The 26642-nt window shown below is 50.0% G+C and overlaps 1 pseudogene; it reads right to left on the reverse strand.

Moving 5' to 3' along the window:
- Positions 1-20834: 20834 nt before the first annotated feature.
- Positions 20835-24200, reverse strand: LOC147961271 (uncharacterized; annotated as a pseudogene).
- Between the last annotated feature and the right edge of the window lie 2442 nt (positions 24201-26642).

Raw genomic sequence — 26642 nt, forward strand, 5'->3', positions numbered from 1 at the left:
GGCCTAAAGATGTGCCGGACTTGGAGGAGGAGTGGCCTGAAGCTGTGCCGGACTTGGAGGAGGAGTGGCCTGACGCTTTGCCGGACTTGGAGGAGGAGGAGTGGCCTGAAGCTGTGCCGGACTTGGAGGAGGAGTGGCCTGACGCGTTGGTGGACTTGGAGGAGCGGGAGTCTGCTGACTCGGTGGCGGACTTCGACAAGGAGTCGGATGACGCGGTGTCGGTGGCCTTTGAAAGATGATGCAATCCTTTCTCCATAGGATGATACGATGGTTGGCCTCTCCCAGTGTGTGCTCATTGTCACCTCCAGGAATGTCAAGCTCTAGCCCTGAATATTGGTCCGCCACCTCATCAACCAAGACACGAGCATAGCCTGCTGGAATCGGGTTGCAATGGAAGGTTGCCTCGGGGGGATTTGTAAAAGCAAGGGCGTCCGCCACCTTCATGGATATGTTCTTCATTTTGAAGTGTAGCTCGCAGTTAGTGTTCTCCATGATGTCATCCACTGGGTAGCTATCCAGCAATGCATCGCCCGGGGCGGAACCCACGCTGCTTCTCGGCATGGATGGGACGGTGCTATCCAATGGTGGATCATCCGCTAGCTGCTGAGACCCCCTTTGCTGGCTAAGTGAGTCGGTCTGCTCCTGTTGCCGCTGGAATTTGACTGCCAAGTCCACGTGCGCTGATTCTAGGCCTTGAAGGCATTCATAGTCTAGCTTCCTCTGCTCCTCCTCCATCTTCCTCTTCTTCTCCTCGGCAATCTTCTTTCTCGCACGGGTTCTGTAGTCGGCGTTCCAGTCCGAAAACCCCTCATACCACGGAATAGCGCCCATGCCTCGTGTTCTTCCCAGGTGTTCAGGATTTCCCAGGGCACGCGTAGGCTCGCCGTTCTCTCTGTTGGGCTCGAACACCCCCGATCGAGCCTCTTCTATTGCAAGAAGTAGCTTATCTTCGGCTCCGTCCAGACATGCCTTCTTCGAAACTTTGCCTGTCTTCGGGTCCAACTCCCCCCCCCCCATGTGATGAAGCTATGTACCTAGGGTAGGGTCACGGACCTGTCCTAACTAACCTACCCAAGGACACCTCTAGAATAAATCACCTTTCAATCGACTTGGAGGTGTTCCACTCGACAGACTCGAAGACATTCGACCAAGAAGCAATTACTCGACCAAGATCCAACCACTCGACAGCCAGGAGACCTAAAGTCACTCCGCACGCTAACGGTCGGTCATTAAGTAGCTTTTATGGTCATCATAGCACTTTATTACTAGTGTTATCAGTAACGCCCTGCCTTAATGTACATTGAACCCTTCGTAACGTGGGCCGGCCGGGGTCCTGACGCACTCTATATAAGCCACCCCCCTCCTCCGAGACAAGGGTTCGCACCTCTGTAACTCATACTCACATAATCCAGTCGACCGCCTTCGGGCTCCAAGACGTAGGGCTTTTACTTCCTCCAAGAAGGGCCTGAACTCGTAAACCTTGCGTCCTTACAACTCCTCCATAGCTAAGATCTCGCCTCTCCATACTTACCCCCCCTACATTACTGTCAGACTTAGAACCACGACAGTTGGCGCCCACCGTGGGGCGGGTGTTTTTAGCGTTTTGTTGGAGGAGTTGCGATCTTTTCCGACCCGAATCATCATGGTTTTCGACGGAGTTTTGGTGGAGGGCCGCGAGATCCGTCTCGGCGCTCTCACGTTCATCGCCGATGACTCCGCCTGGCTTTAGGAGGCTCCGCTCGACATGGACGCGCTCCTGTCCGCTGGGCAACGCACTTTAGCGCGTGTGTCCGCGGCGTTCTCCTGCGGAAACCGTCGACCCCCTACTGGTCGGCTCCTGTGTTGTCCTCCCTCCCCGTTTCCCGCCGGCGCAAGCGCTCCGGTCGGTCGAGACTTCAGCGGTGGGTGAGACACGCGGTGGCCCGTCAGTCGGCCACCCCTCAAGTCGTGGCGATCAAGCCCGACGAATCCCTCTACGGCCTGTTTGACTGGCTCCGAAGAGACTGCATCCGAGTGCGACAGCAGCGATCCGGCAGCGGAGGTTCTGATGGTCGATGGACCGCCCAGTCCCCTTGGTTTTACCCGCACCGACGGAGGCGCAGGAGGAGGCGACCCGTCGCGTCCCCATGAGGAGTATCTTCCTGAGCCTCTCACGTCGTTGCAAAGAGAATAACTTCGCCGCTGGAATGTGGATGCGCTGCACACTCCTATTGTTGGAGAAACCCCTGAGGCTCACGCCTTGGAGGACGCGCGCCTGGCAAACTTGGCCGAGCGCACTCGACTAGAGAACCTCCAGCGAGCACTCGACGAGCGTGCGCGACAACGGGTTCCCGAATCCAGTCGACGTCAGCTCTTCCCGCCCCCGCAGGTATATCGGACTCCGATTCAGAATTTAGCAGTTGCGGCCCGTATAGCGGAGTCAATTCAGCCTTCCAAGTCGAAGGCTGGCAGAGGCTTGCTACAGATCAGAGCGTTACTCCGGGCAGTAGGAGATCATAATTCCGCTGTTTCTCAGTCACGGAACAGAATTCACAGCAAATTCGTTGCCGCGGACAGAGTCCAGTCGGCTCACAGCCCGAGATCGCCCCCGAGGCGTGAGGGACGTGGAAACCGGCGTGACCAGTATGGGAACCATGAGCAGTATGATCATCGAGTCGATCATGACGGTCGACGTCGAGTGCCCACGCCTCCCCCGAGGAGCGGGTCATATGTGCCTCGCCAGCAGGATGACAGGCGCCTTCATAGTGGTGGGCGAAGGATTCCAGTCGATCCCAGAGGGCCAGGCTTTGACGCGAGATCCATCCTCGTCTAAGGTCTGGTCGACAGGAACAGGGCTCACCGAGAAGGCCATGACAGAGATGCGCCTGCCTGCAGCAGAGCACATGTTTCGGGGCCAGAGTGCTTTAGTAGAGCCATCAGGGCTGCTGTGATTCCTCCCGATTTCAGGTTGGCGACTGGAGTCAGTAAGTTCACTGGTGAGTCCAAGCCCGATACTTGGCTTGAGGACTACCGAGTGGCCGTCCAGATTGGCGGCGGCAATGATGAAGTGGCCATGAAGCACCTGCCTCTCATGTTGGAGGGCTCGGCCAGAGCATGGCTAAACCAGTTAGCGCCTAGCAGCATTTACACTTGGGAAGATCTCTCCCGAGTGTTCGTCACCACATTTGAAGGCACATGCAAGCGACCAGCAGGACTGACGGAACTGCAGTCTTGTGTGCAAAAGCCGAATGAAACTTTGAGGGATTACATCCAGAGATGGATCACATTACATCACTCGGTGGAGAATGTGCCTGACCACCAAGCAGTTTGTGCCTTCAAGGAAGGCGTCAAGTACAGAGAACTGAATTTGAAATTCGATCGAACCGGAGATATGTCCCTGAATCGGATGATGGAGATTGCCACCAAGTACACTAATGGTGAAGATGAGGATCGACTCAGGAGTGGCAAGCTCAAGTCGATCGCCCAAGAAACCGGAGGCAATTCCAATCGGAAACAGAAGCGGAAAGCCGAGTCAGCGGCTCCCGAGGAAGCCTTAGCTTTGGCCCAAGGAAAGTCTAAAGGGAAACCTAAAGGGCCTTGGAACCCCAAAAAGGTTAAAGACCAGGAGGGAAATGATGTGTTGGACTTACCATGTCTCGTCCACATAAAGAAAGATGAAGAGGGTAATTTTATTTACCCGAAACATACCACTCGGCAGTGTCGACTCTTGATCCAGCAGTTCCAGGGCAAGCAGCCCAAGGGTAAGGAAAAGGAGTCAGACAAGGTCGAGGACAAAGAGGACAGTGATGACAGATACCCTCAAGTCAATTCCACCCTGATGATTTTTGCTGATGTTGAGAGCAAAAGTCGACTGAAAGTTATTAACCGAGAGGTGAATATGGTCGCTCCGGCGACACCTAGTTACCTGAAATGGTCTCAGACTGCCATAACATTCGACCAGTCCGACCACCCAACACACATCGCCACCCCTGGGAGGCAAGCTTTGGTGGTCGACCCAGTTGTTGAAGGCATTCGACTGACCAAAGTCCTGATGGATGGTGGCAGTGGTTTGAACATATTATACGCTGAGACGCTGAAAGGGATGGGCATTCCGATGTCCAGACTCAATGCCAGCAACATGAGTTTCCACGGAGTCATTCCTGGGAAGAAGGCTCAATCACTTGGCCAGATTGCTCTTGGTGTGGTTTTCGGTGATTCCAAGAATTACCGCAAAGAAAAGTTGACGTTTGAAGTTGTGGACTTCCAGAGTGCCTATCACGCTATTCTAGGCAGGCCGACTTATGAACGCTTCATGGCCCGACCATGTTACGTGTATCTCAAATTGAAGATGCCTGGCCCCAAAGGCGTGATCACCATTACGTGTAATCGAAAGAAAGCGGAAGAATGTTTTCAGAAAGGTTCGAAGATCGCTGACGCACAGATGGCAGTGGTGGAGTTGCAGGAATACTAGAAGACTGCAGACCCGAGTGATCTGTTGCGAGCCAAGAAGCCCGCTACAGAGTCAGCTTTCCAGTCGACTGGCGATACGAAGACAGCTCACATCCACCCGACCAACCCCAGCGCCGCTCCGACTCATATCTCGACAACACTCGACTCCAAATAGGAAGAAGCGCTCATCCAGTTCCTCCGTGAGAACTGGGACATTTTTGCATGGAAGCCTTCTGACATGCCAGGTGTTCCCAGGGAGCTGGCTGAGCATCGCTTGAGAGTCGACTCAAAAGTAAAGCCTGTCAAGGAACATCTCCGACGGTCCGCCGTCCAAAAGAGAAAGCCTATTGGCGAGGAGGTGGCTCGGCTCTTAGTAGCGGAGTTCATCCGAGAAATCTACCACTCCGAGTGGCTTGCCAACGTTGTCATGGTCCCCAAGAAGGACAAGTCACTTCGCATGTGCATTGATTTTAAACATATCAATCGGGCCTGCCCGAAAGATCATTTTCCTCTCCCCCGCATCGACCAGATAGTCGACTCGACCATGGAATGTGAGCGACTGTCTTTCTTGGATGCCTATTCCGGGTACCATCAGATCCGTCTGTATGGACCTGACGAGATCAAGACAGCCTCCATCACTCCATTCGGGTGCTTCTGTTATGTTACCATGCCGTTCGGCCTCAAGAATGCCGGAGCCACATTCATGAGGATGATTCGAAGTGTTTACTCACTCAAATCAGTCGAAATGTAGAAGCATACATGGATGATATCATGGTCAATTCACGGTAGGGTTCTGACCTGCTGACTGACCTTGTTGAAACCTTTGCCAACCTCAGGAGGTATGATATCAAGCTTAATCCATCAAAGTGCACATTCGGAGTCCCTGGCGGAAAGTTACTCGGTTTTCTCGTTTCCGAACGGGGAATCGACGCCAATCCAGAAAAAGTTGGCACTATACTCCGAATGAAAAGCCCTGTGCGAGTGCACAACGTCCAGAAGCTTACTGGTTGCTTGGCCGCCCTAAGTCGATTCATATCTCGTCTCGGTGAAAAGGCATTGCCTCTTTACCGATTGATGAAGAAGTCTGACAAGTTCGAGTGGACTCCTGAAGCTGATGCAGCATTTGCAGAGCTCAAAGCTCTGCTCTCCACCCAGCCGGTGCTTGCTGCCCCAATCAGCAAGGAGCCTTTGCTGCTTTACATTGCAGCCACAGGACAAGTCGTCAGTACGGTACTTACGGTTGAGCGAGAAGAGGAAGGGAAAACCTTCAAAGTTCAGCGCCCAATATATTATATTTCTGAAGTCTTGACCCCATCAAAGCAAAGATATCCTCACTATCAGAAGCTTGTATATGGGATTTACATGACCACAAAGAAAGTTGCCCACTACTTCTCTGATCATTCCATTACAGTCGTCAGTGACGCTCCATTGTCGGAGATCCTGCATAACAGGGATGCAACTGGTCGAGTGGCAAAATGGGCAATCGAACTCCTTCCCCTAGATATCAAGTTTGAGGCAAAGAAGGCTATCAAGTCCCAGGCAATCGCAGATTTCGTCGCCGAGTGGATTGAACAGCAGCTGCCGACTCAGATTCACTCGGAGCATTGGACTATGTTCTTCGACGGCTCCAAGATGCTGAGTGGTTCCGGTGCCGGAGTGGTGTTGGTCTCCCCCAGAGGAGATAAACTCAGATATGTTCTTCAAATCCACTTTGATTCCTCCAATAACGAGGCAGAATACGAAGCACTTTTATATGGGTTGCGCATGGCCATCTCACTCGGCGTCCGTCGCCTCATGGTCTATGGCGACTCAGATTTGGTGGTTAATCAGGTGATGAAGGAATGGGATGTCAGAAGCCCAGCCATGAATGGTTATTGCAATGCAGTGAGAAAGCTAGAGAAGAAATTCGAGGGGTTAGAGCTTCACCACATACCCGGACTGAAAAATCAAGCAGCTGATGATTTGGCAAAAATAGGTTCCAAAAGAGAAGACATTCCCAGCAATGTGTTTCTGGAGCACATCCACACACCATCAATCCAGGAGGATCCCTTCACGGAAGAGGCCCCGCAGCCAAAAAGCGCCACGGATCCGATTGAATTTGAAGTTCCAGCTGTGGTCGATCTGATCATGGAAGTGTTGGTTATCACTCCCGTCTGGACAGAACCGTACATCACGTACATCCTAAGGAGAGAACTCCCAGAAGACGAAGAAGAGGCTCGACAGATCGTCCGACGATCCAAGGCCTTTACAGTCATAAAGGGACGGTTATATAGAGAAAGCGCGACTGGGGTCGGCCAGAAGTGTATCACGCCAGAAGAAGGTCAGCCGATCCTTAACGATATCCACTCGGGGACCTGTGGTCATCATGCGTCCTCTCAGACCATTGTGGCTAAAGCATACCGAGCGGGGTTCTACTGGCCGAGAGCCAATGAGATGGCAAAAGAGATAGTCGACAAATGTGAAGGAAGTCAGTATTACTCCAATATGCCGCACAAGCCCGCGTCAGCCCTGAAAACCATTCCACTCGTCTGGCCCTTCGCTATTTGGGGGCTGGACATGGTTGGACCACTGAGAATAGGCAGGAGCGGCTTCACTCATGTGCTGGTAGCAGTCGACAAGTTCACCAAATGGATTGAAGCCAAGCCTATCAAGAATCTCGATGCTTGCACCGCTATCAGTTTCATCAGAGAGTTAATATTCAGATATGGAGTTCCGCATAGTATCATCACGGACAATGGGTCAAACATCGATTCCGACAAGTTCAGGGCCTTTTGCGCCTCTCAGGGCACTCGGGTCGACTATGCTTCGGTCGCTCACCCCCAGTCGAATGGGCAAGCAGAAAGGGCAAATGGCCTAATTCTCAAAGGACTGAAACCCCGGTTGATGCGCGATCTCAAGCACGCAGCAGGTGCATGGGTCGACGAGCTCCCATCAGTCCTTTGGGGATTGAGGACAACCCCGAATTGATCGACTGGAAGAACCCCATTCTTTCTGGTCTACGGAGTCGAGGCGGTCTTACCGAGCGACCTGCTTCACAATGCTCCCAGAGTCGAGCTCTACTCAGAAGATGAAGAAGAACAAGCCCGGCAAGACGCACTCGACCTCCTAGAAGAAGAAAGAGAAATGGCCTTGATTCGATTGACCATCTATCAGCAAGACTTGCGTCGATTCCATGCCAGAAACGTGAAGAGCCGAGCCTTCCAAGAAGGAGACTTAGTCCTCCGAGTGGATCAGCAGAAACCACACAAGCTCACTCCTACTTGGGAAGGCCCCTTCATAGTCACCAGAGTCCTCCACAACAGAGCATACCACCTCTACAATGTCGATCGCCAGATCGATGAGCCACGAGCCTGGAATGCGGAACTACTCCGCCCCTTTTATACTTGAATTCTCAATCGGATGAGATGTAATAAGAAAAACTCATGTAGTTTATTTATCAAAGACAAGAGCATTATAATTTTCCCAGTGATTATTATTGTTTTGTTTAAGAAATCCTCCAGGGGGTGGCTTAGCTGCGATTCCGTTTCGCCTAAGTTTGAAAAATCCTACCGAGTGGAGAGCAATCCTCCCACTCGGAGGCTTAGCTGCAGTCCAGTACTCGCCTAAGTTCTCTCACTAGAAGACTTAGCTGTAGTCCGGCACTCGCCTAATTTTGAAAAATCCTACCGAGTGGAGAGCAATCCTCCCACTCGGAGGCTTAGCTGCAGTCCAATATTCGCCTAAGTACTCTCACTAGAAGACTTAGCTGCAGTCCGGCACTCGCCTAAGTTTGAAAAAATCCTACCGAGTGGAGAGCAACCCTCCCACTTGGGGGCTTAGCCGTAGTCCAGTACTCGCCTAAGTTCTCTCACTAGAAGACTTAGCTGCAGTCCGGCACTCGCCTAAGTTTGAAAAAATCCTACCGAGTGGAGAGAAACCCTCCCACTCGGGGGCTTAGCTGCAGTCCAGTACACGCCTAAGTTCTCTCACTAGAAGACTTAGCTGCAGTCCGGCACTCGCCTAAGTTTGAAAAATCCTACCGAGTGGAGAGCTATCCTCCCACTCGGGGGCTTAGCTGCAGTCCAGTACTCGCCTAAGTACGAAACACATCTCAATCCTCAAGAACGACGAGGGGCAGGTCGACTGCCACCATCTCCTAGAGAGCTTCTCCACAAATACAATGTGCGCTCCGTCCCACTCTGCAATAACAGGGTGTGGGTCGACCGCCAACTTCTCCTGGAGAGCTTCGCCACAAATACAATGTGCGCTCTATTCCACTCTGCAATAACAGGGTGTGGATCGACCGCCACCTTCTCCTGGAGAGCTTCGCCACAAATACAATGTGCACTCCGTCCCACTCTGCAATAACAGGGTGTGGGTCGACCGCCACCTTCTCCTGGAGAGCTTCGCCACAAATACAATGTGCGCTTCATCCCACTCTGCAATAACAGGGTGTGGGTCGACCGTCGCCTTCCCCTGGAGAGCTTCGCCACAAATACAAGACATGGGTCGTCTGCTTCCCGCTCCTTCGGGGCTGCGCTGCGAATACAGAAAGTTGTCTCGAATGAAGAATGGATTCACTCAGCAGGAGATTCATAAAGATATTCAACGGTAAACCAAGTTCAGATAAAATTCTAAAGGTTTTGGGTCTCAGATCGAGGTACTCGGGCATGCAGCCCGAAAAAGTTTAATGGTTACAAAAACCACTCGGCATTCCGAGGCAAATTTAAGGTAGGACATAAGAGTTTGTTCACTCCGTGGGAGGAGGGCTGGCAGGCTCGACGAACTCATCCAGGTCGACGCCATCGGCAATCCGAGTGGCGGCAGCTATGAAGGTCTCCATAAAAGTTCGGAAGTCGTGCTTCTGGGTGTTTGCGACCTTGATTGCGGCCAGCTTGTCTTGTCGCACCTCCTTGCAGTGGACACGAACCAAGGACAGAGCCACGTCAGCACCACAACAAGCAGAAGACTTCTTCCACTACTGCACTCGGTCAGGGATTCCGTTAAGTCGAGTCATCAGAGACTCAAGATCGTTTTGGAGCGGAGCGTCTGGCCAAAGTGCCGGGTCAATCTGTGACATGGCGACCTTCAGTCGAACCAAGTAGTCCATGGCACCGTTGATGCGAGATTCCAGTCGGAGCAGATTCATGGCAGTTTCGTCTTTCACGGGAGAGTTGATTGGATCCAAACCTGGTTCGATCTGCCCAGTCTCTTCTTCAAAGTTCTGGCAGAACTCTGCATTCATGATCCAAGGATAATTCAATTTTCATACACTGAGTCGACACAAAAAAAATCAGTCAGAACTAAATGTGCACCTTCAAGCTTGATATACAACTTCTTGGCAAGACTCCTCAGGTAGCTCTCCAGATCGTCCCTCCTGCGAGCGACGCCTTCCATCTTTTCGTTCAGGTTGAGGTTATCCTTCTTCCAACGTGTGCACTCCCTGTTGGCTTCATTCAGAGCAGTCTTCAGCCTGGTATTCTCTTCTTCCAACTGGCCGACTGAAGCCAGCTTCTGTCCGGCTAGAGCGGTCCTGTCGTCAGCCTCGTTCTGGGCAGCAGCCAAATCCTGATCCTTTTTCGCCAAAGCTTCCCTTAGTTTTTCTGCAAAGAAATGATGATTGATTCAGAAATAGCAGAAGGATGCTCGAGCCTAAAAACTGACCAGTCGACAAACTTGTCTTACCAGTGGCGCCGTCTATGACCGTTTGCAGTTCTGTCCTGGCCAGCTCCAAGTCAAGTTTCAGTTGAATCTGCTGCCTCTCCAAATCAGTGAAGCGGGTTCCAAGATCACAAGATTTCTGAAATCAAAGGGGAGAAATTATTCCATAGCAAAAACAACAAGTACTAAGACTATAGTCGACTGCCCGCAGTCCACCATAGTCTCGGGGACTACACCCAGTGGGTGCACTTTGCGTGCCCCCACCGGTTCTGATCCCACTCAACCGGCCCGCCGGAGTCGAGTTCAAAAAAAAGGGGGAGAGAAAGTAGAGCTCAGACCACAGTCGACTGCCAACAGTCGACCGCGGTCTCGGGGACTACACCCAGTGGGTGCACTTTGCGTGCCCCCACTGGTTCTGATCCCACTCGACCGGATCGAGCGGAAGAAACAAACTACCAGTTCGGTTTTACTCGACAAAATACAAAGACTACGGTCGATTGCCAGCAGTCCATCGTAGCCTCGGGGACTACACCCAGTGGGTGCACTCAGCGTGCCCCCACTAGTACAAAACTTCAATCGACGCACCCAGTGGGTGTACAGATGCAAAGATTTTCGGAAAGAGCCTTCAGATAGCCGACTAACCTGAACGTTGCTCTGGAGAGCCGAGCTGGCATCATAGGCAGCTTGGCTGGCGTCCCGCACCGTCTTCATCTGCTCCATCATAATGCCCGCCTGGCGTATGGCTTCCCTAGCAGCATTCACCTCGTCCTCTGGGACATGATGGGTCGCAAAAACTGAAGGCGGGTCGACAGGGGCCTGAGCAGTCGAAGAAGAAGGCAAGGCACTCGACAGGGGCTCCACGAAGGTAACAAAACCCCGATTGACGTCACCAGTGTCCTGAACGACTGGTTCCGCCCTCGGCGTCGACCATAGCGCCTCGCTTGTAGGAGTTCGCCTATTCTTCCTCGTCAAAGGTGTAACACCCTCGATGCGGCTATATCTCCCACGTGTCGAAGCACGACTTAGAGGCATAACCGCATTGAAAGCAATGCCGCAAGTGAGGTAATCTCCACACAACCCATGTAATACATAAGGGAAAGAGATACATATTTGGCTTACAATTGCCACTTCACACAATTACAAGAATAAAGCATTACATCAACCAAATACAATCAAGGTCCGACTACGGAACCAAAATAAAAGAAGAACCCCAAACGCGACAAGGTCCCCGATCGACCCCAACTGGGCTCCACTACTGATCAATTAGAACGAAACAACATAAAGGACAAGATCTTCAACGAGCTCCTCCTTGAGCTTGGTTGCGTCATCTGCACGGACTCATCGGCACCTGCAAGCTGGTATTGGAAGTATCTGTGAGTCACGGGGACTCGGCAATCTCGCACCCTCGCGATCAAGACTATTTAAGCTTATGGGTAAGGTAAAGGTATGAGGTGGAGCTGCAGCAAGCGACTAGCATATATGGTGGCTAACATACGCAAACGAGAGCGAGAAGAGAAGGCAAAGCATGATCGAGAAATCTATGATCAAGAAGTGATCCTATAGAAACCTACATCAAGCATAACTCCAACAACCGTGTTCACTTCCCGGACTCCGCCGAAAAGAGACCATCACGGTTACACACGCGGTTGATTCATTTTAATTAAGGTCAAGTTCAGGTTTTCTACAACCGGACGTTAACAAATTCCCATCTGCCCATAACCACGGGCACGACTTTCGAAAGATCAAATCCCTGCAGGGTAGTCCCAACTTAGCCCATCACAAGCTCTCACGGTCAACGAAGGAATAGACCTCCTCCCGAGACATTCCGATCAGACTCGGTATCCCGGTACAACAAGACATTTCGACAGGGTAAAACTAAACCAGCAACACCGCCCGAATGTGCCGACAAATCCCGATAGGAGCTGCACATATCTCATTCTCAGGGCACACTCAGATGAGACATCCTACGAGTAAAACCAACCCTCAAGTTGCCTCGAGGTGGCCCCGCAGTCTACTCGGTTCGGACCAACACTCAGAGGAGCACTGGCCCGGGGGGGTTAAAATAAGATGACCCTTGAGTCTGCAGAACCCAAGGGAAAGAAAAGGCTAGGTGGCGAATGGTAAAACCAATGTTGGGCATTGCTGGAAGAGCTTTACTTAAGGCGAACTGTCAAGGGGTTCCCATTATTACCCAACCGCGTAAGGAACGCAAAATCCGGGAACATAACACCGATATGACGGAAACTAGGGCGGCAAGAGTGGAACAAAACACCAGGCATAAGGCCGAGCCTTCCACCCTTTACCAAGTATATAGATGCATTAATTAAATAGGAGATATTGTGATATCCCAACAAAATATCCATGTTCCAAACATGGAACAAGCTCCAATCTTCACCTGCAACTACCAACGCTATAAGAGGGGCCAAGCAAAGCGGTAACATAGCCAAACAACGGTTTGCTAGGACAAGGTGGGTTAGAGGCTTGGTTCAACAATATGGGAGGCAAGATAAGCAAGTGGTAGGTATCGCAGCATAGGCATAGCAAAAGAGCGAGCAACTAAGCAAGCAAAGATAGAAGTGATTTCGAGGGTATGGTCATCTTGCCTGAAATCCCGCAAGGAAGAAGAACGAGTCCCTGAAGAAGACAAACGGACGTAGTCGAACGGTTCCTCACAAACGCGGCGTTATCGGAACCAACCCGAAGAAACAACACCGGAAAAGAGCAAACAACATAGTAAACAACCATCACATAAACATGTCATGATGCACAATCAAGTATGATGCATGTCCGGTTTAAATATGCATGGCATGGCAAAGTGCACAAACAATCCTACAAATTAAGTGGAGCTCAATATGCAACGAGTTGCATATTGACGGAACACCACATCAATTATTTAGTTCGATCTCGTTTATGTACCCAACAATATTAAATGTTGTTAAACATGGCAAGAGGGTGAAGCAAATGAAAACTACCTATCTAGTCAAGGTTAAATGAGGCCGGAAGCAACGAACAACAATTCCGGTAAATCCCCATATGCATATATTAGGTTTGGTACTGTTCTGCCCTAAACACAATTTTAGAGTTAATAAACATGCAAAATAAGTACACCATGTTAAACTAGGCATTTTTCTACCCCAAAAGCATATAAAGTTTGTTACAAACCGAGCTACGGTTAAATAGTTATGAATTAAATCATTTTAACATGGCATAGGGACAAATTTAAACAAACATCATTTTAAACATCTTAAACATGGGTGAAAGTTTCATATTATTAAACTAGACAAAATTCTAGACATATTACATATAGAGATCATTTTAATCCGGTGCATGGTTAATGAGTTGTTATATGCATGAAGTTTAGGGGCTAAACTGCAAAACTGCTGCTCTCTGGATAAATGCTAAAACGCAGAACTGGAAAAAAACAGAAATGGGCCAAAACTGAGGCTGACTGGGCCTCACCAGAGGGGCTCAGCCCATGCGGTGGAGAGGAAAGGAGGGCGGCTGGGCCTTGGAAGAAAAAGGCCTTTCCAGGCGGTTCAGGACGCGGTCAACGGGGAGCGGGCGACGTTGGTCTCTGTTCGATCTGAAGGCAGAAGCAGCAGCACACCCATGGCGATGCAGAGGACGACGGCAGGAGTTCCGGCGATGGGGTCGGCGGAAAACAGCGGGAATGGGCGGATCGAGGTGCGTGACGATGTTCTCCAGCGAGGTGGCGCTCCGGTGGACGTGCTCGTGGGGGCGAGGGAGTCCGGCCTGGTTCTGCAGGTGCGCTGGGCAGACGAGGACGCGGGGAAGCGGTCTTGGCGAGGATCACGACCGGCGGCAGGCATCGAGCTTCATGGGGCGGCGGGATGCTCCTGCTCCTGCCTGAAGGGAAAGAAGGGAGAGCAGAGGAGATTAGAGAGAGAGGCGATGAGAGGAATCAGAGAGCCAAGAAAAGGAGAAAAGGGGTGCGAGGCAGGGGATCTCCTGGGTTCACCGGCGACGTTCCAGGAGGCGGCGGGGTTTGGCGAAGACGAAGGAACGGTGGGGCGTCGGGGAAGCTCGGGATCGGGCTCCTCCCGATCCGGTCGAGCAGAGCAGGGGCGCGCACAGTCGAGGAGGGGGCGCACGAGGAGGAGCTTCGGGGAAGGAGGAGCTCGGGGTCGAGCGTTCCTGCTCAGGACGACGAACAAGTACGAGGCCCGCGCGAGGTTAAACTCCAGCAGGCACTCGGGCACAGGAGCGAAGGCAGTGCCTTGATCCGTTCGGGATCGAGCGCAGAGTCGATCTGAGAAGGAGAGATGGGGTTTGTTGGTTGGTGGGATGGGGAAAATGAGGAGAAGGCAGGATCGATTGGGTGGATCGGGCAAGATCCCGAGGGGGGTTTGGTGTGGCGGTGGCAGAGAAGGATGGATGGGACAAGAGGCCTAAAATTTAGGGTTAGGTCCTAAATTAGACTAGAGAGTCTATATATATAGGGAAAGAGGGGAGTTTGGATCATCTGATTGAAATCCGACGATCGAGAATAAATGGCTAGGAAATCCAAATGAGAAAATGGTGATGTTTTGTAGACGTTTGGGGATGTTCCGGATCCAACGGTGACGACAGTCCGGGTCGGGTCCAGGACAATTTTCGGACGCGCGCGAGCGAGGGTGCGGGCTGACGAGAGAGGTTAGGACCGGGACGGAAGGAACGAGGAGACTGGGATGGATGCAAGTTTTGAAAAACATGATGATGCAATGCACATGATGACATGGGAAGATGCAACACGCAAACAAAGACAAGGCAACAACAGCGAATAACTGGAGGACACCTCGCACATCGGTCTCGGGGCGTTACAAAAGGCCTCTCGGGCTCTTCATCATCATCAGGGAGGTCAATAATGTTGGGTGATGTGCAAAGTTCAAATTGCCAAAATCACGTCACCCAGTGATGCACGTTGTAGTTGATCGACCGAAGAAAGATGGTATGGCAGAAATCATACCCAGATTAGAAGTGACCGCATCTTCCATCACCTCATCATCATCCCTGTAAGCTGAGGTCCCGGAAGTGGCAGCGGTGACAATTCCAAAGTTTGTCTAGTTAAAACAAGAAAAACAAACAACGCGGAGCGTCGAGTGAATACAAGGAGAGACACTTACGCAGAGGCGATAGGGATATCGATCTTGATCTTCGGCAGCGCCTTCCGAGTCTTCGGTTCTGCAACTTTGGGGTGCTTTGGCGCCTTCTCAATCGTGGTTGGTGAAGGGATACGAGGACGCTTCGAAGACTGACCAGCCTGAGCAGTTGCCTTGTCGCGGACACTCGGCCGATCCTGGTCAAGCTTGGATCGTCTCTCTATGCGAGGAGGCGACTCGACTTCTTCCCCATCACTTGAGTTGTTGCTTCCTCCATCCCCTTCACCATCGGAAGTCCACTCGTCGCTTTCTCCACCGCTCGCCTCGCCTTCCAGAGCTTGCTCTTGCGCCCCGTTGGGCATCGAATACATTTCAATAATGACCTGAAAGAAAGTAGGGAGGACAAAGTCAGTCGACACAATACAGACAGCTGCACGAGTGAATTCAGATTACAAGCAAAAAAACTCAGAATCAGACCTGCTCTGGTGCACGCGACTGGTCGAATGGGGGAACTCTCCTGGCTCCTCTGGGATTGTCCTTATTCCCAGTAATGCTCGACAGCCACTTCTCCAGTGTGTCATCATCGACCTCCTCCGGGTGGATCCGAGTGGAGTCATCTAGACCCGAATACATCCACATCGGATGGTCTCGGGCTTGGAAAGGCTGGATGCGCCGCTGAAGGAAGACCTCCAAGAGATCCATACTAGTGACCCCGTCACGAATGAGCTGGACCACTCGGTTGACCAACACCTTCATGTGCGCCTTCTCCTCCGGGAGCACCTTCAAAGGGGAGGGTTTTTCCACTCGGTCCATGGTAAAGGGAGGGAGGCCAGTCGATTGCCCTAGCGTCGACTGGTCTTTACAGTAGAACCAGGTCGACTGCCATCCGCAAACTGAATCGGGAAGAATCATGGCCGGAAAGGAGCTTTTTCCCCTCGTCTGGATGCCAAGACCCCCACACATCTGGATCACTTGGGTCCTCTCATCACTCGGATTAGCCTTTTTCACTGTCTGGGAGCGACAAGTGAAAATATGCTTGAAAAGACCCCAGTGAGGTCGACAACCCAAGAAGTTCTCACACAAAGAAATGAACGCGGCAAGATAAACGATTGAGTTGGGGATAAAATGGTGGAGTTGAGCCCCAAAGAAGTTCAGAAACCCTTGGAAGAAAGGATGAGGAGGCAAGGAAAATCCACGATCGACGTGGGTGGCAAGAAGAACGCGCTCACCCTCCCGGGGTTGCGGCTCGGATTCCTTCCCCAGAAGCCGCGCCAAGTCGTAGGGGATCAGCCCCCCCTCGGCCAGGTCGTCGAGGTCTTCTTGGGAGATCCTCGAGTGGATCCAGTCGCCCTGGATCCAACCCTTCGGCAGGCCAGTCCGCGAGGAAGATCCGCCCCGGCTCGTCGCCTTCCCCTTCGACCTCGCCGTCGCCTTCTTTGCTCGCTCCAGAGCCGCTGTCTTCTCCTTCACCATTGTCGCCGACGAGACGCGTGTGGTGCGGTGGCATTGGGGCAAGAGCGAGCGCAGAGGAGAGGCATGAGGAGGAGAAGAGGTAATGGGGCGCACTGTTCGGGAGACTCCGGTCCAACGCCTTATATGAGGCCGCTTCCGAGTGGCTGACAGGTAGGCCCAGATGGCTCTGTCAAATCCCGTAATGACCGCGCGAGCGATACATGGCGAAAAAGGTGGCGCGGGGATCGAGGCGGCTCCGCTCTATCCCGTCCGATTACTGCGGCCTCCCCCGTCCCGCGCGCTTCCCAAAATTCGGATCCCACTAAATCCGCGGGCAGCAAATAACTTGTCAGACCAAAGATCTCCTCCGCACCGTCACTCGGAGCCTTACAAGTAAAGAAACTCACTCGACGAAGAATTAAGAATGGATCAAGGCGACTGAAAAGGGAGTTGCTGTCATCACTCAGGTCCGTTGATCCGAAACAAGATATGCTCATGACATAGAAAACGAGTCGGAGAAGTCCTCAACTCCTTCCCCACTCAAACCTCGATCCATTCGGGGGCTAATGATGAAGCTATGTACCTAGGGTAGGGTCACGGACCTGTCCTAACTGCCCTACCCAAGGACACCTCTAGAATAAATCACCTTTCAATCGACTTGGAGGTGTTCCACTCGACAGACTCGAAGACATTCGACCAAGAAGCAATTACTCGACCAAGATCCAACCACTCGATGGCCAGGAGACCTAAAGTCACTCCGCACGCTAACGGTCGGTCATTAAGTAGCTTTTATGGTCATCATAGCACTTTATTACTAGCGTTATCAGTAACGCCCTGCCTTAATGTACATTGAACCCTTCGTAACATGGGCCGGCCGGGGTCCTGGCGCACTCTATATAAGCCACCCCCCTCCTCCGAGACAAGGGTTTGCACCTCTGTAACTCATACTCACATAATCCAGTCGACCGCCTCTGGGCTCTGAGACGTAGGGCTTTTACTTCCTCCGAGAAGGGCCTGAACTCGTAAACCTTGCGTCCTTACAACTCCTCCATAGCTAAGATCTCACCTCCCATACTTACCCCCCTACATTACTGTCAGACTTAGAACCACGACACCATGCGCATAGAACCAAGTCTTGCACCTGGGGGGCCAGCTCAATGTTTCTGGAGTGACACCTGCGTCCAGCATCTCTTTCTCAGACTTATCCCACTTAGGCATTCCCACCGCATAGCCACCTGGCCCCAGCTTATGGAACTTATCCTTTTTTCGGCATTGGCCTTGTTTATTCTCGACCGTTCCTTAGATAATTCCGAATCCTTGAAGGGAGATCGGGAGTTGGTCCTTCACAAGAACTCCGCACTGACGAATGAACTTGTCCGCAATCTTCTTAGGCGCTTATGGTTCGCCATTAGGTTTGATGGCCTCGATATTGTACTTTATGCCCTCCTTCAACTTTTTGTTCGGGCCTCGTTTCCTGTTGCCTGAAGATTTGCTCGATTCGGATGGCTGAAAGAAGAAAGATCGATTCGTTAATATATCTTCAAGTCATTTAAAATATGTGATGATCACCAGATGCCTGCTTATATAAATATATATACCTCATCGGTCTTTGTTGTTTTAAGATCAACATTTTCTTCGTCATGTTCATAGTTCATGACTTCATCAATTCGGTCGTCGCGATCGAATATCATATCACCCTCCCCGGTGTTGTTTAGATATTCGGAGCTGTCATAATCTTTTTCATTCTGATCATCATCTGGGCCGCGAGGATTGCGTATGATATTGAACGGGGCCTCTTCTCCCTCTCTGTCGGTATTGTCCGCCATAGGTTTTGTTTAACTAATCCAAAAGAAATATATTCAAATTACAATGCATGGATGCAATCAATTAATAAGGAAAAACTGAATCAATCATAGTACATAATAAGCATCATCGAATATAATCTCGAATACATCGTCTCGAATAATAGATATAATCTCGAATATATCGTCTCGAATAATAGATATAATATCGAATACATCACTAGCTAGCTAGCTAGCTAGCAAGCTAATAAAGATCGAATACTACAGAGTAATCTAGGCCACTCGCGGTTCCTGAGGTGCGGGCGGTGAACACCCAAAGAGAAGGAACCATCACTGGATCATAGCTCGGGTGATCTCCCAAAAGAACCTGCCAGGTATTGGAGAACCTGACGTCCATAGCAGCCATGTAGCGATGGACGTGCTCGTCCTCCTCCCTGACACGGCGACGTACCACCTCCGGCGGGGCTGGCTCCCTCCGCACCAAAGTGGCCCACGTGAACGCCACCAAAGGAGATGAGGGTCGATGACGGGACCCAGGGCCGGGTTCCTCACCAAGCGTCGCGCCCCTGAAGGTAGCACCTCCCAGTGCCAGCCCGGCGGAGCCCAGTCCCGGACATGGGTCCTCTAAAGCAGGACGTCGTCGCGAACGGGTCGACGGCGAGGATACGGGCCGGGCATCGTCGACAACAAATACTATATGCCGCAAAAGTAAAGTAACATTTTTTAAATGATGGATTGTGATTTCATATATGCAAATTCTAAATTTTATAACTAAAACTAACATTTCTAATATTTCTATAACTAAAACTAACATTTCTAATATTTCTATAACTAAAAAACATTTCTATATAACTAACATTTCTAATATAACTAACATTTCTATATAACTAATATTTCTATATAACTAACATTTCTATAACTAAAACTAACATTTCTAATAATTCTATAACTAAAAAACAGAAAGATTGCTAACAATTCTATAACAATGTGTGTGTGTGTGTGGGTGTGTGTGTGGTTGGTGGCAGGGGCAGGAGCTCACCGGCGAGGCGCGACGACGATGGGCGGCGACGGGGACGGGGACGGAGACGGAGACGGGGCGGCGACGACGGGGACGGGGACGGGCCAGGCAGGGAGGACGGAAGGACGGGGCGGGGCGCGGCGATGGCGACGGACGGCGACGGGGATGACGGGGACGGGGACGGCGATGGCGACAGACGGTGACGGGGACGGCGACAGACGGCGACGGGGGCTGCGACGAGGGGCGGCGGCGACGGGGCAGAGCAGAAAGAAGCAGGGAGAGATGAGAAACTGACAATTTTTTGAAGTGTTTTCTTATATAGAACCCACCTTTAGTACCGGTTGGAGCCACCAACCCGTACTAAAGGTCTGTTTTGGCCAGGCGAAGCGACGGGAACCGCACCCCCTTTAGTACCGGGTCGTGGCGCCAACCGGTACTAAAGGACCCCCTTTAGTACCGGTTGGAGCCACGACCTGGTACTAAAGGGTGTGCGCTGCCAGGCGAGGGGCGCAAAAGTTTAGTCCCACCTCGCTAGCCGAGGGGCACTCGCACCTGCTTATAAGCCCCGCCGTCGTTGCTGTCTCGAGCTCCTCTCTTAAGCACGCCTTCTGGGCCTACCTCTTCTGCGATGCCCTGTTGGGCCTACTGGGCTAGCGGGCCTGCATCCTGGCCCAACTAGAATTTGGGTTTCTAGTCATATGCAGGCCGCTGTGGCCCAGTAGGTGAGCTTTTTTCTTATTGTTTTGCTTTATTTATTTTTGTTTTATTTATTTTTGAGTTGTTTTTGCTGTATTTAGAGTTTCTTTGTGAATATTTTTGCTTTAGGTACAAAAAATTACAAACTTTCTGTTAGTACCGGTAGTTTACAAATTTGAATAGTTTAAATTTTGAATTATTTGAAATTTGTGTGAATCACTAGTTTGTGAATAACTTAACTTTGAAAATAGATCTTTCAGTGATTCTTTTTTCTTATGTTTAATATTAGTGTGTTTTATCATTATATTCAATTTGGTAATGCTTAGGTTATTTAAAAAATGAAATGCCTTTGTAACGGATGAGTTTTCGTCCGGAACCCTGATACTTCGAAAGATATTGTCCATTTTGTACACGAAGTGCATCCAGTTTTTGCGGTAACCCTCTCTACTTTTTTGCACATGCTATGTGGGTGAAATTATGATACCATGCCAACTTTTAACCTTTTCTGAATTCATTTGAAATGCTTTTCAATTTCAGGGTCATTTAGCTGAAAAAATCAGTAAATGCATGAAAGAATTTGCTTGCACATAAAATGTCTTCGCGTTTCAAATGCCAAAACACATAACTAGCTACCCTAACTATTACAGAGATTCCCTCCTGGGTGTGAAACACAGAAGAAAGTGATGATAGTGAAGCCAATCACATCCCAGATCTTTGGGTGTGAAACTTTTTCTTCGCGTGTGTCCCTTTGCGCCGTAGCCATGGAAAATCTTCATCATTTAACTGGATGCTCGGGTCAATATTCACTGTGAATGGAGCAATTTCATCAAACTTTTCGTAATCTCCTAACATGTCTATCTTGTCATCCACTCCTACGATGTTTCTCATCCCAGAAAGAACTATGTGCCGCTTTGGCTCATCGTACAATGCATTTGCTTCCTTATCTTTTCTTTTCCTCGTCTTGGTAGACATGTCCTTCACATAGAAAACCTGTGCCACATCATTGGCTAGGACGAATGGTTCGTCTGCATACGCAAGATTGTTGAGATCCACTGTTGTCATTCCGTACTGCGGGTCTTTCGTTACCCCGCCTCGTGTCATACTGACCCATTTGCACCAAAACAAAGGGACCTTCAAACCACGTCGATAGTCAAGTTCCCATATGTCATGTATATAACCATAATATGTTTCCTTTCCCGTCTTGGTTTCTGCATCAAAGAGGACACCACTGTTTTGGTTGGTGCTCTTCTTATCTTGGGCGATCGTGTAAAATGTATTACCATTTATCTTGTACCCTTTGAAAGTCATTATATTCGAAGATGGTAACTGGGACAGCAAGTACAGGTCATCTTCAATAGAGGCGTCATGCATGGTACGTGTCTGCAACCAGCTAGCGAAACTCCTGGTTTGTTCACGTGTAATCCAGTCATCAGACCGCTCTAGGTGTTTGGAGTGTAGAAAATTCTTGTGTTCATCAATATACGGAGCCACCAAGGCGGAATTCTGTAGAACTATGTAGTGTGCTTCAGTGAGAGAATGTCTGTCCATACATATTATTTCTTCCCCTCCTAGCGTGCCTTTTCCATCCAGTCTGCCCTTATGCCGCGATTCAGGAACACCAATCGGCTTAAGGTCAGGAATAAAGTCAATACAAAACTCAATGACCTCCTCATTTTCATGGCCCTTGGAGATGCTTCCTTCTGGCCTAACACGGTTATGAACATATTTCTTTAAGACTCCCATGAACCTCTCAAAGGGGAACATATTGTGTAGAAATACAGGACCCAAAATGTTAATCTCTTCACATAGGTGAACTAGGACGTGCGTCATGATGTTGAAGAAGGATGGTGGGAACATCAACTCGAAACTGACAAGACATTGCACCAAATCATTCTCTAACCTTGGTATGATTTCTGGATCGATTACCTTCTGAGAGATTGCATTGAGGAATGCACATAGCTTCACAATGGCTAATCGAATGTTTTCCGGTAGAAGCCCCCTCAATGCAACCAGAAGCAGTTGCGTCATAATCATGTGGCAGTCATGAGACTTTAGGTTCTGGAAATTTTTCTCTGCCATGTTTATTATTCCCTTTATATTCGACGATAATCCAGACGGTACCTTAATACTGAGTAGGCATTCAAAGAAGATTTCTTTATCTTCTTTGGTAAGAGCGTAGCTTGCATGACCCTGATGTATGCCATCTTTTCCGTGCATACGTTGCTGGTCCTCCCGTGCCTCAGGTGTATCTTTTGTCTTCCCATACACGCCCAAGAAGCCAAGCAGGGTCACACAAAGATTCTTCATCACGTGCATCACGTCGATTGCGTAGCGGACCTCTAGATCTTTCCAATAGGGCAGGTCCCAAAATATAGATTTCTTCTTCCACATGGGTGCGCGTCCGTCAGCGTCATTCGGAACAGGTTGTCCACCAGGACCCTTTCCAAAGACCACCTTCAAATCCTTGACCATATCATGTATATCAGCACCGGTACGGTGGCGAGGCTTCGTCCGGTGATCCGCCTCACCTTTGAAATGCTTGCCTTTCTTTCTTACGGGATGCCTTCTCGGAAGAAATCGACGATGTCCCAGGTACACATTCTTCTTACAATTAGCCAAACATATACTGTCGGTATCGTCCAAACAGGGCGTGCATGCGCGGTATCCCTTGTTTGTCTGTCCTGAAAGGTTACTGAGAGCAGGCCAATCATTGATGGTCACGAACAGCAACCCCCTTAGGTCAAATTCTTCCCCCATGTGCTCATCTCACGCACGTACACCTGTTCCATTCCACAGTTGTAAGTGTTCTTCAACTAATGGCCTTAGGTACACATCAATGTCGTTGTCGGGTTGCTTAGGGCCTTGGATGAGCACTGGCATCATAATGAACTTCCGCTTCATGCACAACCAAGGAGGAAGGTTATACAAACATAGAGTCACAGGACAGGTGCTATGGTTGCTGCTCTGCTTCCCAAAAGGATTAATGCCATCTGCGCTTAGACCAAACCATATGTTCCTTGCGTCATCTGCAAACTCCTTCCTGTACTTTCTTTCGATTTTTCTCCACTGCGACCCGTCAGCGGGTACTCTCAACTTTCCATCTTTCTTACGGTTTTCTCTGTGCCATCGCATCGCCTTGGCATGCTCTTTGTTTTGGAACAAACATTTCAACCGTGGTATTATAGGAGCATACCACATCACCTTGGCAGGAATCTTCTTCCTGGGGCGCTCACCATCGACATCACCAGGGTCATCGCGGCTGATCTTATAGCGCAATGCACCGCATACTGGGCAAGCGATCAAATCCTCGTACTCACCGCGGTAGAGGATGCAATCATTAGGGCATGCATGTATCTTCTGCACCTCTAACCCTAGAGGGCAGACAGCCTTTTTTGCTTCGTACGTACTCTCGGGAAATTCGTTGTCCTTTGGAAGCATATTCTTTATCATTACCAGCAACTTTCCAAATTCCTTATCAGATACACCATTCTCTGCCTTCCATTGTAGCAATTCCAGTGTGGTGCCCAGATTTTTCTTGTCACCTACGCAATTCGGGTACAACAATTTTTTGTTATCCTCTAACATGCGCTGCAACTTCTTCTTCTCCAAATCACTTGCGCAGTTTCTCTTTGCATCGGCAATGGCCCGACCTAGATCATCAACGGGCTCATCCGATGCCTGTTCTTCAGCTTCTTCCCGCATTGCCGGCTCAGCTTCTTCCCGCATTACCGGCTCAGCTTTTTCCCTCATTGTTGTATCATCGTATTCAAGGAACCCATGGCCAGGATAGCTGTCGTCGTCCTCTTCTTCTTCATTGTCTTGCATCATAACCCCTCTTTCTCCATGCTTGGTCCAAACATTATAGTGGGGCATGAAACCGGACTCAAACAGGTGGATGTGAATGGTTCTTGACGTAGAGTAATTGTGACCATTCTTACAGCCAGCACATGGACAAGGCATAAAACCATCCGCCCGCTTGTTTTCCTCAGCCGCAAGCAGAAAAGTACGCACGCCATTAATGAACTCGGGAGAGCATCGGTCATCGTACATCCATTGCCGGCTCATCTTTAATACACAGCACCGAAAACACCAAATTAATACAATACATAAAGTTCATACATAAAGATCATACAACACTTAAATGCAACAAACAAATAACTCTCTAGCTAAAAATTTAAATGCAACAACAAATGCGATCAAGATCGCAACTAAGGTAACAATTGATCCAACAGCATAATGATACCAAGCCTCACTATGAATGGCATATTTTCTAATCTTTCTAATCTTCAAGCGCATTTTCTCCATCTTAATCTTGTGATCATCGACGACATCGGCAACATGCAACTCCAATTCCATCTTCTCCCCCTCAATTCTTTTCAATTTTTCCTTCAAATCCTCATTTTCTCTTTCAACTAAATTTAACCTCTCGACAATAGGGTCGGTTGGAATTTCCGGTTCAACTACCTCCTATATACAAATATCTATGTCAACTTGATGGGCATAATTTGTCATAAACACGAAATGCAATGAATAGTTTTAAAAGAGAATATACCACATCCGAATCATAACCTGGACGAGGGCCGACGGGGACGGATATCAAAACCATGGCACTATGTATAACAAACAACGTATGGGTAAGATAATTATACGAGTAACTATATATCCAAATCACACAAACATCAATTTTTTATATAAAACTTCATGAACAAGAGGCTCACCACAAGGTGGTGCCGGCAACGGGACGTTGCGAGCGATCGACGGTGGTTACGACGGAGATTTAGAAGGTACTAAGTAAACCACACCTACATATGCAAACTAAGTGTTATTTTTGACCTCAGATTGCATATAAATCAAATACTAGCACATATATATATATAATTCCTCCCAAATTACTAAACGCAAAAATCAATCACTATATAAAGCATTGCACGAGCTAATCTAGCAATGAGAGATGAAAGGACAAAGTTGCTAACCTTTGTGATCATTTGAATGGATGGGGGCCTTCAAATCTTGACAAAATTTGGGCAAAATGTGTGATGAGCTTGAGAGGAAGAGGGAAAAGAACAGAGAGGAGAGGGGAAAGGGGAAGAACAGAGCGAGCTCGGGTGGACGAAGGGTCTATGTAGGATGACCTTTAGTACCGGTTCGTGATACGACTCGGTACTAAAGGTGCTGGAGGGGCCCCGGACTGACAACATCCTGCCACCACTCACTTTAGTACCGGTTCATGGCACGAACCGGTGCTAAAGGTTCGCCACGAACCGGTACTAATGAGAGCGGCCGGCTAGCCATTGGAACCGGCACTAATGCGCACATTAGTGCCGGCTCAAATTCAAACCAGCACTAATATGCTTCACGTTTAACCCTTTTTCTACTAGTGTTCTCGGAACATATTTCTACCACATAAATCTAGAGTTACACATCTAAATAGTACCTACATGCTCAAGTTTGACGTAATAGAACATGAAGCGAAGAAGGGGAGAGGAGGAAGACCTGTGGCGTTGAGGCTGCTGCCCTTCTACATCACCACAGATCCTACATCACCATAGAGTACCATCGTCATGCATGCGGTAACGGTAGCTTAGATCGGAAATCCGAGGTTAGAGGGGCCGAAACCGTGCGAAGCAAAGGGGCGAGTAGGGGGGTGGGAAGGGGAGGGGGAGCTCACCATGGTGGGGATGTCACGAGGAGGCGGCGACGGTGACGGTGTAGAAGGACCCGGTGCCCACCGAACTCGTCGGCGTCGATACAATCAGACGGTCAACCGTCTCCTCCCAACAACGGCGAGGGGCGAGCTCGACGGGAGAGCAGCGCGGCGGCAACGATCTCGGCGACAGGAGATGAAAGGGGAGTAGTGGATAGGAGCACGGCGGCGGCGGCTATAGGCGGCGGCGGCTATAGGCGGCGGCGGCTGTAGGCGGTGTGCTACGATGGGCAGTGTCGAGAGAGGGAGAGAGAGTTGGAGGGGAACGATGCGGGGATCCGGCTTGCCCGCTCCCTCTTCATGCTCCCATCCGTGCTCCCACTTCATCCTACGGCTGTCTTTTTTTCTTTTTCCTTTCTAATCTAATCATCTCCTCCCCCTGATTTTAAGGGGGTGGGGTCGGGCCTTATTTTGTTCCAATCAAATCAAGCCACGTATGCGGGAACACGGATGGGAGCATGGGAAGGGAGCAGGCAAGTCTCGTCCACGATGCGGCGGCTAGGTTTGCAACAGGAGAAGGAGACGGCAGGGCTTTTACCTCATAGCGAAATTCCAAGAATGCCCTCGGGGGGCGATCAAAACTACATGCGGTGGACACTGTTTCGATCTACAGTTTCACAGTTCGATCCGACGGACGAGATCCTTCTGGGGCATGATCGGACGAACGAGAACGCATCAAGGGCCAGATCCGACGGCTAGGAATCGCTCAACTACGAGGAGGCTGGGGTTCTCCCGGTATGTATCTTACGCGATACCACAGTGTACAGCGATTTAGGCATCGTATGGAAAATTCACAATATAAA

Source organism: Triticum urartu, chromosome 7A (assembly GCF_056163025.1).
Source record: "Triticum urartu cultivar PI428250 chromosome 7A, HENAU_Tu73, whole genome shotgun sequence".
Classification (NCBI taxonomy): domain Eukaryota; kingdom Viridiplantae; phylum Streptophyta; class Magnoliopsida; order Poales; family Poaceae; genus Triticum; species Triticum urartu.